Source organism: Xiphophorus hellerii, chromosome 13, assembly GCF_003331165.1.
Source record: "Xiphophorus hellerii strain 12219 chromosome 13, Xiphophorus_hellerii-4.1, whole genome shotgun sequence".
Taxonomy (NCBI): Eukaryota; Metazoa; Chordata; class Actinopteri; order Cyprinodontiformes; family Poeciliidae; genus Xiphophorus; species Xiphophorus hellerii.
In genome coordinates this window covers 3346465-3364377 of record NC_045684.1, presented here as the reverse complement: position 1 = coordinate 3364377, position 17913 = coordinate 3346465, and the positions used below count along the sequence as shown (strand labels likewise).

The 17913-nt window shown below is 39.7% G+C and overlaps 1 long non-coding RNA gene across 1 annotated transcript; it reads left to right on the top strand.

Moving 5' to 3' along the window:
* The first annotated feature begins 473 nt into the window (after nt 1–473).
* On the top strand, nt 474–17852 carry LOC116730577 (uncharacterized). The gene is made up of 4 exons (XR_004341346.1): nt 474–726; nt 8479–8483; nt 15455–15461; nt 17842–17852. It is a non-coding gene; the product is annotated as an uncharacterized LOC116730577 (long non-coding RNA).
* Nucleotides 17853–17913: the final 61 nt, after the last annotated feature.

The following is a 17913-nucleotide window of genomic DNA, read 5'->3' as shown; positions in this document are numbered from 1 at the left end:
CACACTGTGTCATCCTTCGTGGTCTCTGTCGGCTCACTCCCCGAACGAGCTCTCTTTTTTGGTAGCGGGAGAGTCTCCTCATCTGCAAGAAAAACAATTTCAAATCAACGTTTTGTTTCTTTCTAAAAAAAAAAATAGTCAGGAAAATAAAATAGGCAGGTTGAGAAAACTAACCTGAAGAGAGCTCAGAGTCCGAATCCGGTTGAGCGTCTAGGTCTTCTTTGTCTATGACTTCTTCATCTATATCTTCTCCTTCTGAATCCCAAGGCTTGGAATTCTGCATAAGTAATTCCAAAGCCTCTTCAGCATTCATCGGCTTCTGTGTCCTCTTCGCCATCTTGATTCTTGCGAACTAAAAAGCTGAGTGAATGTCCAGATATTTATACTCCACAGCACAAAAGGCAGCATGCAAATTTGCATGTGCAAAGTCTCCCAGATCTGGCCCGCCTCTCACCCCTCCCCACACTCAGGAACCACCAGAAGTAGTTATTTTCAAAATTTCTATCCTGTTCCAAGGACAATCAGCGTGAAAGTTGATGTAGTGAGTTTGGCTCTCCTCCCCCCTGCTCATCTACAGGGATGCTAATTAGACCATTCAGAGTCGTCAGTTTGGCCACATTTGGATGCTAATAACCCAGTTTGGCCCTCTCTCGGTAGCTCTAGGAAGATACCCAATCTGGCCCCTCTTGGTAGAGATAGGAATTTCTCAAAATCCTGGTAGTCCTAGTACACTAGAACGGCCGAAGGTAGTCCACGTAGACAACACTCCTATGCAGTCTAGAGATTGTCCAAATGGCCTGAAGGATTGTAAGTACCCTTAAGTACCCTTAAGTACCCTGGTAATGGCCTCAACGCATCTCACAGTTGCACAATTGTCCCTCTGATGCATGAATTATGATCCTTTGTGTCAGAATTTTTTTTCCATTTTTAAAATTTTTTTTCTTAAGGCATAAAAAAAGGTAGGAACATTTTTTTTTGTAAAAATATATTTTTTTAAATTTTTTATTTTTATGTGATGAATTGTAATTTTGTCCAAATACAAAGTTGTTATTTGAAAAATACATCAGTAGTATTGTTCCTTAGGGGTTATCTGATGTCACAATATTTTTTTTACTTGCAAGAGTCGTCTACAGTAGAAGGAGGGACCGGGTCGGTTCTCATGCTTTTTTGTCTGTCGGCCATATTGTATTTAACAAAAATAATTTCTTGCATTTGCAGCTGATGGCCAGTAGTTGATGGTATATTTTATGATGCATTAGTGTCCACTTCAGTGGTCTGTGTACATTTATAACATAAAAATCCACAGGAAGCACAAGAAAATGGCTTTTAGATAGCTGTCCACTGTAGTGACCACTATGCATCAAAGGGTTAGACTTAGACTTCGACTTAGACTGGATAATGCAGCACAACATCAGCTGCAAAAGGTCACATCTCTCCAAAAACACTTCATGTATGCTTCAAAACTAGACTGAAGAGCATTACCTACAGGAGATCTGATCTCCTGTTGGTATCATAGATACCCACCCCCAACATGGACTATTCACACTCCTACCTTCTGGCCTGACGGTCAACGACCACATGTACAATAGAAGAATGGATGAATGGAGGCTAATTTGAGCCATCAGTCGTCAGTTTGGACAGGGTCTTGTGGCCCTGTTTCAGCCAGTCTGGGGAGAAATCGAAAACCTAGCAGTCCTAGTGCTTAAAGAGTTAAGAGGCAGAGCAGCCACAAAGTTGATTTGTTGGATTCTCCAAAGACATTACAGGTCTTAATGTTTTATGTTTATGTGTTTGAGCAAGCAAATGATTTATGAGTAATGAAGTATGGGAAGTTTTAAATGTTTCACAACTGCAAAGAAAATAATAATTTGGCATTAGGATCCCTTGAGTGGACATCCGAGGGGTCGACAAGCAGTGTTAAGGTACCGACCTGGACATTATCCAGTATCATACCTCAGCTTAGGCTTTGATAAGAAGAGGGCTGACTGTCTGTTCCACGGCTCCAGTATTGGGATCAGCAAATTTAAGAATGCACTTCTCACAGGCTTCCTCTCCCACATTGGTTGTGAGTGAGGAAGCACTAGTTGAAATGGAGATAGCCTGTGCAGTGGGCTGACACGCAGCTCACGGCATGGTTGGCTAAAAGTGGCTAAAAATATACAATAACAAGAGAGAAAAGAGATAAGATATATTTATCAATCAATCAATCAAATTTTATTTGTATAGCACATTTCAGCAGCAATGCATTTCAAAGTGCTTTACATCATTACAAACACAGAAACACAATGCAACATAAAATCAATCATTAAGAGGGGGCTTTGTTACTAAAACTACATCAAAACCTGCCTTATAGGGGGGCGCTAGTGAGCCAAGATGGAGTAAAGACGGATATTTCAGAGCTCCTGCAGGCTTATTAATATTTTCGCTTTAAAAACCACAACTGCTCACTAATTGTGACCTAAATCGGATTGATAAAGGTGTTGGACTGTAAAGAATTCCGTTCCAGTGGACGTTACTTGTTAAATGGCGGATAAACTTCGAAAATTCCAAGTACGACGGTAACACGGCAAAGCTAACGGCTAACACCAGAGCCACCAGGCAGCGTACTCCAGAAGACGAAGACCCACAACCCAAGAGCCCTAGTATGAGTGAGGACCTAGTATGAGTGAGGAGTTGAGAGCCGATATCCTAACCTCTATACGAGGGGAAATCTCCAAAATTATAAGGGAGGAAATGAGGAGTGCGCTGTCTGAAGAGTTCACCGCTCTCAGAGCTGACATCAACGCAGTGAGAGCCGAAATAGCCAGCAACGCCACCGCCATCCATGCAGAAATTACCTCAATTAAAACGGACATTGAAGACGTGAAAGGTGGACTGTCTACATGGTCTGATGAGGTAAACACTCTGCAGACCACCGTCACCGAACTTCAGAGCGAGCTGGTTAAGATACGGGACAAGTGTGAGGACATGGAGGGGAGGATGAGGCGCGGAAATATCCGCATAGTTGGCGTTGAGGAACAGCCGAACTCCGCCGAACCTAAAGAGGTTTCAAAAATGATCAGAGAAGCGCTCCAGATGGACCGGGATGTAAAAGTCGATCGTTCACACCGAACAGCTGCTCTGACTAAACCAAGAGACGGAGAAAGACCCCGTGTGATCATCGCCAAGCTGCATTATGATGGAGACGCCGCTAACACCCTGAGAAGAGCCAGGGACAAAGCCCCGCTGACCTACCAGGGTAAAAGGATCGCCATCTTCCCGGATTACACCACCAGTGTCGCGCCGCCTTCTCCGATGCACGGAAAGCTTTACGGGGACGGAGCGATGTGCGCTTCGGATTACTTTATCCAGCAAGACTCTAAATCACATACAAAGAGGACAGCAAGGAGTTTCGGGATCCCGTGAAGGCCATGGACTACATACGGAAGACCATCCCCGCTGCAATAACGGGATCTGAAACTGCTTAAATACTAACTGTGTTTATGTTCAGCAATGCCACTTATCTAAACTGGTACGTTTGAAAGGTGCGTAACATTGTCACTTCTAACCTTGTTAAATTACTAAGTCAATTAGTCATAATTAAGTTGTATTAATATTACTAGTAGATTTTACGTTGTGGTTAAAGTACACATACTTATGCTCTCCTGCAGGAGCCTGAACTTCCACACTCTTAATTTTTTTTTTGTTTGTTTTTGCACACACCCAACTCTTTTTCGGTTGTGTTTGTTGCCGCTTTTTACAGTGGCTAGGGACTTAAACCCACTACCTTGCATTATGTTAGCAATGCACATTTTTAATTGTGTTTTCTGCGTTTTGATCCTTCTGTTCCCCGAGGATCCTTTTGTATCTAAAAAAGCAGAGCATTTGAATCTTAGTTTTGACAATATTGTACAGCAAAGCCTTACTATTTTTAATTTATTGCATCATCTTGGTGTTCAGTGTCCATGTTACTCAAGTTTGGTTCCATCCGTCAAATGGCCGTCTCTGCCTCCAACACAATACTACCACATATATTTTTTAACTCAGTTATGAGTACACTAACGGTAACAAGTTATAACGTGAAGGGTTTGCACAGTCCAATCAAAAGAAAAAAAGTATTGCTGCAACTCAGACAATCAAAATGTCAAGTAGCACTGCTACAAGAAACACACCTATCAGATGTGGAACATACAAAATTAAATAAGTCTTGGGCTGATAAAGTTTACTATTCGTCACATTGCTCTGGTAGGAAAAGGGGTGTAGCTATATTAATACATAGGCAAATTAACTTTACTGAAACGTTAGCACATAAGGACAAGGAGGGTAGATTTATATTGGTAAATGGGATAATTGATGGAACATCAGTGTCCTTTGTAAATGTCTAGGCCCCTAATGAAGATGTACCAAGGTTTATTAAGTCAGTTTTCAATATGATTGCAGAATACAGCTCCGGTCTGCTGATTGTGGGGGCGGATTTTAATTGTGTAATGTCAAATATAGATAGGCACCCAGCCTCTCGAACCCCCATATCTAAGATGGGTAAAATGCTTAAAAATATGTCTGTGGAAGCTGGATTAGTGGATGTATGGCGATCCAAATTCCCAAAGGACAGAAATTTTGCATTTTACTCGAACCGACATGCATCTTACTCACGAATAGATTACTTTTTTACTGCCAAGGCCGAGCTACACAGAATTGAGGATATCACGATATTGCCCATCACATTCTCTGACCACGCACCTGTTACTCTCAAGTGGAATATGGGATTGACACCATCATTTAAGCAATGGAGACTAATGCCTCCCTTCTTAATGACAAAGAATTTGTTGATTTTGTTCAATTAGACCTCAAAAATTATTTGGACATAAACAATACCCCTGAAACATCTCCTATTATGCTGTGGGACTGTGCAAAGGCCTATTTAAGAGGTAGCATCATCTCCTACACGACAGCAAAAAAAAGACAAAAGGCAGCCAAACAGAAATATTTAGAAGATGGAATTCAGAAACTGGACCTTCAACATAAAAAGACTAGAGCATCCAGGATTCTGAATGATTTGAATACATCACGCAGAGAGCTCCAAGATTTACTTTCAGAAAAGATAGAAGGTAACCTTTGTTTTGCCAAGCAACAGCATTATGAAAATGGAAATAGAGCGAGCAGATTTTTGGCCTTCCGACTTAAAAAACAACAGTCCTCAACTGTAGTTCAGAAGCTGAAATCGGGCAATAAATCCATCTTAAAACCGAAAGATATTGCTGAAACATTTGCAGAATTTTACAAGGTTTTATACCGAGACACTGACACTTGCGGTGATGAGAGTAAGGTAGCAGACTACTTACAAAATATAAATATTTCTGAATTATCCGATATTGTAGCTAAACAATTAGATAAGCCAATTCAAGAAGAAGAAATTAAAAACGTTGTCTCATCCCTTAAAAATAATAAGAGTCCTGGTCCCGACGGTTTCATAAATGAATTCTATAAATGTTTCATAGACATCGTTACTCTACTTTTATTGGAAGCATACCACTTTTCTTTAGAAACTAAAACAATGGCGCCATCCTGGTCTGATGCCACAATAGTTGTTTTGCATAAAGAAGGTAAGGATCCCACTGACTGTGGGTCATATAGACCATTATCGATGCTTAATGGGGACGTACGCATTCTAACTGGTATTCTGGCAAGACGATTAAATGTCATAATAAATCAAATCATACTTCCAGATCAAACTGGATTTATTGTCGGGAGGCACTATGGAAATAATCTGTGTCGTTTATTAAATATTATGTCTCACCAAAAAGAAAAGAAAGCTATGACAGCTGTAATATCTTTAGATGCCCAAAAGGCTTTTGATCGCGTGTCATGGAAATACCTTACTCAAGCATTAAAGAGATTTAAATTTGGGCCCAAGTTTATAGATTGGATACATACATTATATTCATCCCCACAAGCGGCTGTAAGAGTTAATGGTTTCAGGTCGGCAAGTTTCAAACTGGAGCGCGGATGCAGACAGGACTGTCCTCTGTCACCTCTTTTGTTTGCAATTAGTATCGAGCCATTAGCCCAGCTTATTAGGGACAATAATGAAATTAAAGGGATTTTGATTGGCACAGAGGAACATAAAATATCTCTTTACGCAGACGATGTACTTCTGTATCCGTCTGATCCTACATCATCAATACCACGTCTGAGGGAAATGATTTCTGTTTATGGACATTTTTCTGGTTATAAAATAAATGTTGATAAGACAGGCAATGGATGTCAATAGCGATATTCCACTGGGGGTTAAACAACAGAGTGGCTTTAGGTGGCCAAGGGAGGGCATTAAATACCTAGGCATCAATATTCCTCTCATTAAATGATTTGTATCATGTCAATTACAGCAAAGCACTGGATATAATTAAAAATGACCTAGAGCGATGGTCAGCATTGCCTTTGTCCCTCCTCGGTCGCATTGAAACCATTCCTATGAATCTGTTACCCAGATTATTGTATTTATTCCAGATGTTACCAGTTGGCATACCAAAGTCCATGTTTGTTGAATTGGATAAAATTATATCAAAATTCATATGGCAAAGCAAGCGCCCTCACATAAAATATAAAACACTACAAAGAAGTAAGACGGAAGGGGGGCTCAATCTTCCTGTTTTGAAATACTATTTCTGGGCAGCTCAGTTAAAGCCTTTAATTTCATGGATCCAACAGGACTCTCAAACAAGATGGCTGAGCATTGAGCAAGCGAAGTGCTCAGTACCATTAAAGGTATTGCCATTTTTAGATATTCCAGTAAAGGAACTACCATTGTAGACTAAAACCACACTTAACATTTGGAACAAAGTGCGAATTTCTTTCAAGCTACCAAGAGGTTTATCAATATTAACAAGCATTGGACATATTAAATCCTTCACACCCAATTTCTTAAGACAAAATTTTTTGTAAATGGGCTGAGCAGGGGCTTACATTTCTTCATCAGTTGATCGACAGGAACAACCTTATGTCATTTGAAGAGTTATGTAGGAATTTTCATCTCCAGAAAAGTGATTTCTTTAGATATTTACAGTTGCGCTCTTTTTTGTCTGCACACAGGGACTGGGAAAGAGTACTAAATCCCACACCAATAGAAAACCTCCTAATCCATTACCAAAAAGGGGGAGGGGATAAAAAATTGATAACAAAGTTATATAGTCTATTTCTGTCAATGAACCTTAACGAACCACTTGGACAAAACAAAGATGGGAGGCAGAGACGGCCAAAAGAATCTCTGACGAAACATGGGAGGAAGTCTGGACAAACATCGAGTTACAAACTCAAATACGTGGCGGGAATATAAATGGAAAATTATTAGCAGATATTTCAGGACCCCAGATGTAGTTTCCAAGATGGATCCTAAAGTACCAAGCTTGTGTTGGAGAAACTGTGGCTCAGTGGTCCCCAATCATACACACATTTTTTGGTCATGCCCCAAACTTCAAAACTTTTGGGATGAGGTGTACAGGGCTATAAACCAAATCTTCCCGGAAGTTATACCAATGGATGTTACAGTTGCGTTACTTGGTATTATACCAGATGGTTTGCAAGGACTGGCCAAAGTATATCTGTTAAATGTCCTTTTTACAGCAGCCCTGAAATGTATTACAATCAGGTGGATGCAGTTGGAGCCACCTTCCTATGACTTATGGATTCAAAACGTAAGGGAATTGTATAAAATGGAACAGATAAACCTATTCATTAAGACTTCAAAAAAACACTTTTAGCCTGCGCTGGGGGCCAGGAGAAGCTCTGTTGATGTAAATAAGCCTAACAAGTTTGTCTTTTGGCATATGGTGTTTAGCTATCCTGCCCAAAAATGTATCCCTATTTTAGGGTTGTATGGTGTGGAGTCTACAAATGTGATGCTGAGGTTGAAAGATATCATGCCAAGATGTTTATTTTATGGAAAACTTCATATTGTCAACACTTGTGTTATGTACCATTGATGTATGGCTGTATTATTGCTCTGTAAAAATAATAAAAAGGTAAGTTCTAAAAAAAATAAATAAATCCTGCCTTATGCGATGACAATCACTTCTCTACAACTTCCTATAACCTATGATTACAAACAAAACCCTAAGGTTTAAAAAAATCTAATCTCTATTCCTTAGGAAAAAAGGTTCATTGGATCTTTTGCAATTTTAGATTTCACAATTTATGTTTAAGGTTACTCCATTAGTCTGAGTTACATCTATTGCCAGACCACAGGACAATTCTTACCCCAACCTCATGAATTTCCCTTCACCTCTTGGAGGGGATGATTTTATGGCAGGAGAGAGCTGATAGGGATTTCAGGAGTAACTCCTAATTCTTCTTCTTTCCTATAGTCCAAGGATGAAAAACATACACATGTGGAGACTGATCTGCTGCTCCACTAGGGTTGTATCATGGGATATGTTTCAATTTCATCTAATTTTAAGATTGGGGGATTTTGTTCAGCTGGATCTGGCTACTTATGATATAAAGGTGCTGTTGCTGCTGGAGTTGCTGGGGGTGGGGGTTGCATCACTGCTGCAGCTCCTGCCTGCTCCCTGAGCTGCTGCGAGAACAGCTCACTGGAGATTAATTGTCCTCTGGTCTGACAAACATATTTGTTGTTCCTCCTGTTTGTTCTTTTTATTTGCAACACTCTTCTTCCAAGATTCCAACCACTACTTCTAAACCACACCCTTTTTAAATTATTTTTTTTAAATTTTATTTTAGGGACTTTAACCCAAATTTTAGGGACTATAACCCTTTATTGAATTGGGACTCGAACCCAATTAATAGCGCTTTTTCAGCTCGCGCTTCTGTCGGTTCGTCTTGTCCGGTCGAATCTCGTCAATCCACCGTTGGCAGACAAAGTCGGACATGGGGCGCTGACCCAGCGAAGAAGTTACTTCTCCGGACTTTGTTTCCAAGTCCTGTTGACTCTGGCCGTGCACAGTTTTCAGCACGTCGTTCTTCGTCTGTCAGCGAACGGGTATGTTGAGATCCAGGTCACGGCCCCAAGATGATAGGTATTTTCTCAACCTATATAAAAAGAACCACAGACAACGTTACTGAGTTTTCAACCAAATTCTTGCAAGAATTGAGAAGGCACAGAGGATAAGATAGATAAGATAAATCTTTATTGTCATTGTCACAAGAACAACGAAATTTTAAAAGTGCCACCAGTGTGGCATATGCTTTTAAGCATATGCTGTGCATATGCTTAAAAACAAAAAATAACTGTCTCACAATTCACATAATGTAAGAAATAACAAATAACTGGGAAAAAAACAAAACAAAAAAACCCCTAATAAATAAGAATAGCCACATTCTCACATACATCATTTATGATGATTAATGGTTGTTTTTGTTTGCATTTAGTTTTGTTATTGCTATCGGGTAGAAACTGTCTCTGAAACGGTTGTTTCTTGTTCTGATTGCTCTGTATCTTCTGCCTGAAGGCAGCAGTGTGAACAGAGAATGTCCGGGGTGAGAAGTGTCCATTTGTTGATGTGTGTGTGATCAGCTCCTACAAGCCGATCTCCTTGTGTTCTGCCATCCTGCTGCAGAACTTGTCTTTTTATTAGCAGAGGAAGGGAGTGAATGGAATGTGGGCGAGTAATCCTAACAAAACGGGGGGGCTACCCTGATAACAAGTAAGGATAAACAGAACTAAACTCTACACACAGAGTTTTACAACTAAAGAGTATCTCAGGAAGGCCCCCTAAAGAACACTCTCTGGGGTGAGAACACTAAACCTTAAAACAACTAGTAATATAAAACTACTAATATAAGAAAGATAACAAAACACGATAATTCTAACAAAAGGTGTTTGTAATAATAAAACGGTATCAGACAGGGGAAACAGGTTTTTATGGAATTAAAGACAAATTCAGATCACCGCAACTCTTTTTGGCGCATTAATCCATTGTATGACAGACTTTATTAAATGTAGCGCAGCCACAATGTGTCCACCAAACTGCGCAGGTCACTGTGCACCTGAAATGATAGGATATGATTCATGTACACTAATATTGCAAGGCTATTCCCAGCTTCAATCCCACATAGTATCGCTGCTAACATCTATTTAGCAAGGTTTAATAAGAGTGTTATTAAACTAAATATTTTAAAGTATAGGGTATTAAGGAAGGATAATTTAATATTAACTTTGGACAAAACGTTTGGCTCTTTCTTCCTTAAACTCCCGGGTCCTCTCAGCGGGCGGCGTGCAGCTAGAGTGAAACAACAACACTGCGCGTTGACATCACAGATCACAGAGTTTAATCTCATACAAAGCAATCAACAACAAAGCTGCAGAGGAACAGAGATATGCATTTTTACCTTATACAAACAAAGACAGACAAGACAGACAAAGACGAAGACAAATGAAGACAAAGACGAACAAAAAGCAAAGACGCGTCTTTGGAGAGAGCCGATGCAAAAAAAGCAAAATAGTGGCCGCTCTCTGAATTTTTAGTGCTGACACGAAATCTTATACTAAGGGGGTGTTTTTTCTGTTTAATATATGCACTCAAGGCGTTCCTCTAGTTGACCAACTGGAAACTCCCTTAAGCACTCAGAGAAACTTAGGAACTCCCCCTACTTTACGGCAAAGATCAAAGGGCCATCTGGTCTCTGGCAAAACAACAGAGCGAACCGCTTCGTCCTGACCCCTGTGGTTCCACGGCCATCCGGGGCACAGAAAAACCTGAGATAAAATTTCACAGATACCTGTGAAATCTAAAGTCTCTTCCCCCACGCTCCAGTGCTTCTGCCCTGCCGGGAATGCTAATTTTATGGCTTCGTGGTCTGGCCTCACAGCGGGGAGGCCCCATTGAGTGATCTGCATTTGGCCCCTGTTTGTCTGGTTCAAAATAAGAGTGTTGAATATATCTTTTACACATACCGTAAGATTAACTGTATTAAGCACCAAAAATAATCATTTTTCCTTAACAAGGGACAAAAAAAGCCCACAAACAACGTATTTTGTCCTGATTAACCGCCGAATAACTTGTTTACAGTAACTAAAGGAATAGGAATTATAATTGCTGGTGGAAAAGTTCAGATCACTGTGGTGAGTCCGGTTAGAACTCTGAAGAAAGCAGAGTCGCACTCCAACGGGTTTAACTTGCACTTGTGGTTTATTCCTTAACTTGACGTAACTGTGTGGTTCTAGAAAGATAAACAATACAATGTCAGTGTCCGAATAATCCCCAAACAAATGACTGAAACAATATCACACATACTAAATAACTGCAATATTAATAGTCACAAACATCCCGTTTCTAAACAAATACACGACACGAAAAACCCACGTTGTGTAGCTTTTAAGTGCACACGTGTACAAAGCATGCTAGCAATTAAGGGTAAAACTGAAATACTCTGCTGAATAAACAATGTCATTAACTTCCAACATCACTTATCAAGGACACACACACACAGTTTGTTACACACATGGAATTCTTCACTTTTACACAAAGGCCTTTGTAGAAATAGAAACTTAGCTGACGTAACACATCAGGCGACCACTGGGGGTGTTTTTAGATATAAGCAATGATTCTTCCGTTTTTGATCATATGCTGTGTAACTTCGGTCATATTCATTTTACAACAAATTAGCCTGTGAGGGTAAGTGTCTCTTTCTTTTTTAACGCTAAAAAAGAATAAAAAAAGTAAACTCTGGTTATTCTGTGTTGGCTGATTTCCTGTTCGTGCGCTCACACGTTTTTGGTCCTTCGAGCTTAAATCACAACAATGTGTAAACAATATATGTAGAGCCCTGGAAATATGTTAAGAACGTGATAATGTTAAATTAATAGGTATAATTATCTTGGGCAAGCATTCATTTGATTTAGTATTGTTGGATCAGAAAAGCTCTTAATTATATTTATAGATGATAAATAATACTCAGAGACGAGTTCTTCAACTGCAGGCCACGGCGGGTGGAGATTTATTACACTGTTCCACAGATCAACTTACAGTACAAGTCAATTCTCAAAATTCTCCCCAAAATCTCACTGTATTCTTAGAGTCAGTCTGTTTTATAGAATCTCATCTTCATTGGTGTAAGTTGGTAAGTTTTGACCAATAGCATTGCTGCCCGTGTTTGACGTGTGTCCTTACGTAAGAACTCTATCAGCTTTCAAATGAGTGTGTATTGGAGTTTCTTTGGGAATGTTAAGACCTATTGACCTCCAACATCTGCTCCATTTCAAAAGGTGCAAACCAAGCCAATTATTATTCTTATCTATCCAAACAGTTTATTTCCCAGACATTCTTTCCGTCTCACTTCGGCTTCGCACGCAAAGGGAAGCGGGAGCTAGGTCAATTCGACCTTGTATGGCGCCAGATTTCCTTAGCGAAAAACAACTCTATAAGGAGTATTTCCGCTGTTACAGTATTTAGTTAGAACAATTCATTTGGTTTATGACTAAATATGTGCTCAAACTACTTTATTATTTTTTATTTCATAGATTTCTGTCATGATAATACCCCTTTAAGAAAGACACAATGCATGATGGGAGTAAAAAGTTCATGACCTTTGGATATATAGAAAAGAGAGAAAACTACACACGCTGTATGCTCGAACCGTGGATTTTGTTTAATAAAGTTGCACAAAAGCGAAGACCTTTGAGTTTTTTTAGTTCTTTTTAAGGGTGCAAAATAAATTTTGGTGTTTCCGCCCGGTTCAGCAAATGTTTTCTGCAATGAGAAGTGATTTTTTTTTTGTATAGAGGAACTACGTTTTGGCGGACGTGCTAGTGGCTATGCTAAGTGGCTATGCGGCTAGCCAGACGACATCTACTGTAAACGAAAAACAGCTAATGAAGAAACGGACATGAATCTTTCCAAGCGGTGAATCAACCAAAGACGAAGCATCATGGACAGTGAGTGGGAATCTCTATTTGCCGATATTGAGAAGAAGCTGGTTACTCTGTCACTGGATGAGCTAAATGCCCTAAGTGAAGCGCTAGGCCTGCAGCTTCGTGAAGAGGTGAAGTTGTCATGTCGGTTAATAAGAAGAAAAATGCTTATTCACTTGGAAAGCGAATATGTCACTTCTTTAGAGGACAATGGACTATCAGTGTTGTTGACCACTAATGATTTGATAGATGACTTGAATAAGAAAACCGATATGAGTGTTTTGTCAGGTGCTGCGTCAGAGCGCACCGCTGCTGAGCAACAAGTGGTCGGTGAGCAACCTCTGCTGGTACAAATAGGTACTACACCTTTAGTTTTACCATCGCAAACATCAAGCAGCTCACCAAGTTCTGAAAGAGAGTCATCGCAAGTCAAAGACCAAGTAAATTTGCATTGTTGAGGAAAAATGATTATTTTTAGTGCTTAATACAGTTAATCTTACGGCATGTGTAAAAGGTATATTCAACACTCTTATTTTGAACAAATTTCTTTATTTTGAACAGGTTTGTGTTAAGCATTCAAAACTAAACCAGATGACCAAGCATTAAGACAACAGGGGCCAAATGCAGATCTCTCAATGAGGCCTCCCGCTGTGCTGCTAGAGCACAGGAGGCCATAAAATTAGCATATTCTGCAGGGCAGAATCACTGGAGCTTGGGGGAGAGAAGTCTGTTCTGTTCACAGCAGATCAAAAGCCTGCCAGAAACCAACATCTGGGATGGTGTGAAACTTAATACAACACAGAAGATTGAAACCGCTAACATTTAATTTCTAAGACATTTTTCTAAGTATTAATACCATGTTTTTACTGAAGATTGTATTATCTCATTTTAAAACTACTAATCTAGCAAATGATGAATGTATTTGAAAATTGTACTATCTGTGACTATATCGGAATCAAATGGAAATAGTTTGAATGAAAATGTTTTGTTTAGTATTAGAAAATTGCTCAGGAATTATACCTCATTTTGTTCTGTTGATTTTATGTGTTATTTTTGGCAGGACTCAGTCTTTTGGGGTGCTGACTGCAGAGGAGCAGAACTGGGGTTTGAAAAGATAACCTTTCCTTGAACCAAAATGTCTGGATGTAAGTCTCTTTGAGAATCTATGTAAGAAGAGACAACGGGAGAGACTTCGGATTTCACAGGTATCTGTGAAATCTTATCTCAGGTTTTCTTTACCCAAATGGCCGTAGAACCACAGGGGGTCAGGACGCAGCTGTTCGCTCTTTTGTTTTACCAAGGGAGCAGATGGCCTTTTGATCTTTGCCGTAAAATTAGGGGGAGTTTCTAAGTTTCTCTGAGTGTCCAAGGTAGCTTCCAGTTGGCCGACGAGAGCTACGCCTTAAGTGAATATATTAAAAAGACAAGACACACCTTTAGTATAAGACTTCGTGTACAGGAGAAAAATTCAGAAAGCTGCCACTATTTTGCTTTTTTGCATCAGCTATCTCCAAAGACGTGTCTTTGCCTTTTCTTTGTTTTTCTTTCTCTATTTTTCCTGTCTCAAGGTAAAAATGTATATCTCTGTCCCTCTGCAGTTCTGTTGTTAATTAATGCGTTGTATGAGATTAAACTCTGTGATTCTGTGACGTCAACGCACAGTGTTGTTTCCTTGTGCCTGCACGCCGCCCGCTGAGAGGACCCGGAAGATTAAGGAAGAGAGAGCCAAACGTTTTGTCCAAAGTTAATTTAAATTATTCTTCCTTAATAGCATCCAGTATACAGAAAGGATTTTCGAATTATTGGACAAATCGGTGATGTGGGACAAAACGATAAACTGAACTTCACTAGTCTTGAAAGACAAATGGAACGAGGACTAAAAAAAGGATATGATGAGGGAGAGATCGTTGAAGCCGTGATCCAAGCCATTGTAGAGGAATATAATTATATTAATAGTTAAAAATGATGCTTGTTGGTTGGATTCGCACTAAGATATGTTTTAACCTAAAAGAAATGTATTGTGTCAAATGATTGGGATTATGTAAGAGCGGAAATACTCTTTATGGAGTTGTTTTGCACTGAGGAAATCTGGCGCCATAGAAGGTCAATTTGACCTAGCTCCCAGCTTCCCCTGGCGTGCGAAGCCGAGATGAGACGGAAAGAATGTCTGGGAAATAAACTGTTTGGATAGATAAGAATAATAATTGGCTTGGTTTGCACCTTTGAAATGGAGCAGATGTTGGAGGTCAATAGGTCTTAATATTTCCAAGGAACTTCCAATACACATCCAGTGTAAGACGAAGCCAAATGAACTACGTAAATGGAGGAAAGCAACGCCATTGGTCGAGGCTTTCCAATACACACCAGTAGAGCTCGGACCCTATAAAAAACCAATACCAGAAATAGAAGTCAAGAGATTTTGGGACTACTGTAACGATGTGTATGTGATGTTCAGTTCCGCAGATGTGCAATAAAATCTCTTCTCGTTTTGACTATGAGCAGATGGAGTTCCGAGTCTTATTTAACCTTTATTTATATACTCTATGAGTTTAGGCACCTTTAAATTCCTCAATACCATTGCACCTGATGTGAAATTAAAAAGTTATCTAGAGAGTAGGTCAGAATTATCCTTGAACTCTCAGGCAAGTGCTTAGGGCACACTTCATAGAGAAAATGCAACAGAACTCTATCATGCTTTGACATGTGCAGTACAAGATCCCAGAGAAACTCCTGTTCAGTTTCTTATACGCACAATGGACCTTAGACAAAAAGTGTTGACTGCTTCTGATAGAGTCAAAGCTGGACTAAAATACAATCCTGAGTAGGCCTGTCACGATAGCAAATTTTGCTGAACGATTAATTGTCTCAAAAATTATTGCGATAAACGATAATATTGTTTGAAGTCCTTTTTACACTGATTTAATGGAAATGATGTAATAATGCATGTGATTTCTTGCCAAAGATAGATACACTTTATTTTCAAAAGAATATTTAACACTGGAACTGATAAACAAAATAAACAAAACAACCAAAAACAAAAATAAAATGGATTCTCAGTCTCCATTAACAAAAAACACACTTGAAAAAAAACTAAACAACATAAAGCCAAAGTGGAAATGGAAATGGAAGTGGAAACTGCATTCAACCAAAAGAGGGCAGATTATGAAGTCTGTATATTATGTTGCCCTTCAGTAATAATTAGATTTAAATAGAGAAGATGGGCACATCGACTACATGATGCAATAATTCACACTACACGGGTTTTTGCTCCTATTTTCCCCCTTAAAACGTTGGTCTTTCTAAGATTGTGTGGTGTGTTACGGTAGATCTTCGTTGCCGCTCCGATCTACATCAGGGGTTTTCCCCCGACTGGGATCTTAACGCAGCCTGTTGAATGTGACAGGCAGCCAATCAGAAAGCGCGGATTCTCCTCTATGCTTTCTGAGGGGAAATTACGGAGGGGAATCCCAAACAGCTAACACGGCGCAACCCGAAGTCCAGCGGACATCGGAGATGATCTGTGGAAACAACATTAATGTTTATTCAACATGCAAAGAATATAGAAATGACAAGAGGAGGAGTTGGAGCGAAATTGCTACCGCAGTTGATAAACCTGGTAACTTTTCAGCTGTTCTTCATTAACGTGACGTAAATAGGTTATAATGATTTTCATTCAGTCAGGACTTTACGCAGACACTAGCCACATGCATTGCAGGTAGATTGTAGTAAAGCATTGATTAATGCCTGGTTTTAAAATTAGTTCACTGGACTTGTAGCCATTATTTTGTGCCCATTGTTGGACACCTCACGCAGGACCGAACCCGATCGAACCGTTATACCTAGGATTTCTGTCGGCTAATGTGTGGTCCGTCAGGTTTTGAAAATGGGCCGACAATCGGCTGACAGCTCTAAGATCGTGTAGTGTGCGCTGGAATGAGGAAGGGAGGGTCAGTGGAGAGCACCGGAGTTGAGCCTTTTTTCATTCAGTGTCATCAACAGAAAGAGAAAAAGGCCGGAAGAGACGATAATTAAAATGACATCGATAGTTTTAATTTATCGTATGATTAATTGATTTATCGTTTATTGCGACAGGCCTAATCCTGAGCTCGTGCAGACACAGTTTTTGCAAACTATTCTGACTGGATTACAAGATGATGCTGTAAGAGTGGACATTAAACCTTACTTGCATTTCATCACTAACAGTGATGAAATGCAAAGTAACAAAGTTATTTGTGAACGCTCATTATCTTGAGAAAATGAGCGCTGCCTACAGTGTTGAACTCGAAAGAAGGAATAAACTGTCGACCAGACAAAAGAGCATCAAAGTGGCCTTCAGGAAGAGGATAACTGCAAAAATGAAAATGTTGGAAGCTCAAAGAAAAGCAAAAACCAGACAGAAAAGCCAAACCCCATTGTGGAAAAGCTGGAAGCTAATAAAGTTATTTGTGAAGCTATCCAAAATCTTTCAACACAAGTTACTAATTTGACTCAGGCAAAAGTGAAAACTGAAGACAAAAACATAAGAAGTAAGCCATACTATCCAAGTGCTACCAGAAAGAGTCCCAGAAAATGTCGTCAATGTGAACTGTCAAACCCAGAAGGAAAATGTACACACTGTTTTAAATGTGGAAGCAGTGAACATTGGGCTGTTGGTTGTCGGAAAAAGAAAGACTCAATAGTTAATGTCAATAAAATCGAAGTACATATTGCAAATGTTATTGACAGTGTTGTTCCACAAAAGGATGTGCCTTTGTCAAAAAAACAGGAAAAGACAGCAAAACTAATAGGACGCAAAAACCTTGTACTGTGCAACATTGGAGGTGTTCCAGTCACAGCTCTTTGGGACATGGGATCACAAGTGTCAATTGTGGATCTAAACTGGAAAAGAGAACATCTACCAGATGCCGAGGTTCGATCAGTGAAAGAGCTTCTTGAGGAAGGTATGTTAGATCTTTCTGCAGCAAATGGGACTGAGATACCTTATGAGGGTTGGGTAGGAGTTGAGTTTAGTCTTACAGAGAACAGAGACAGTGAACTGTTAGTACCGTGTCTTGTAAGCTCTGAGCCAA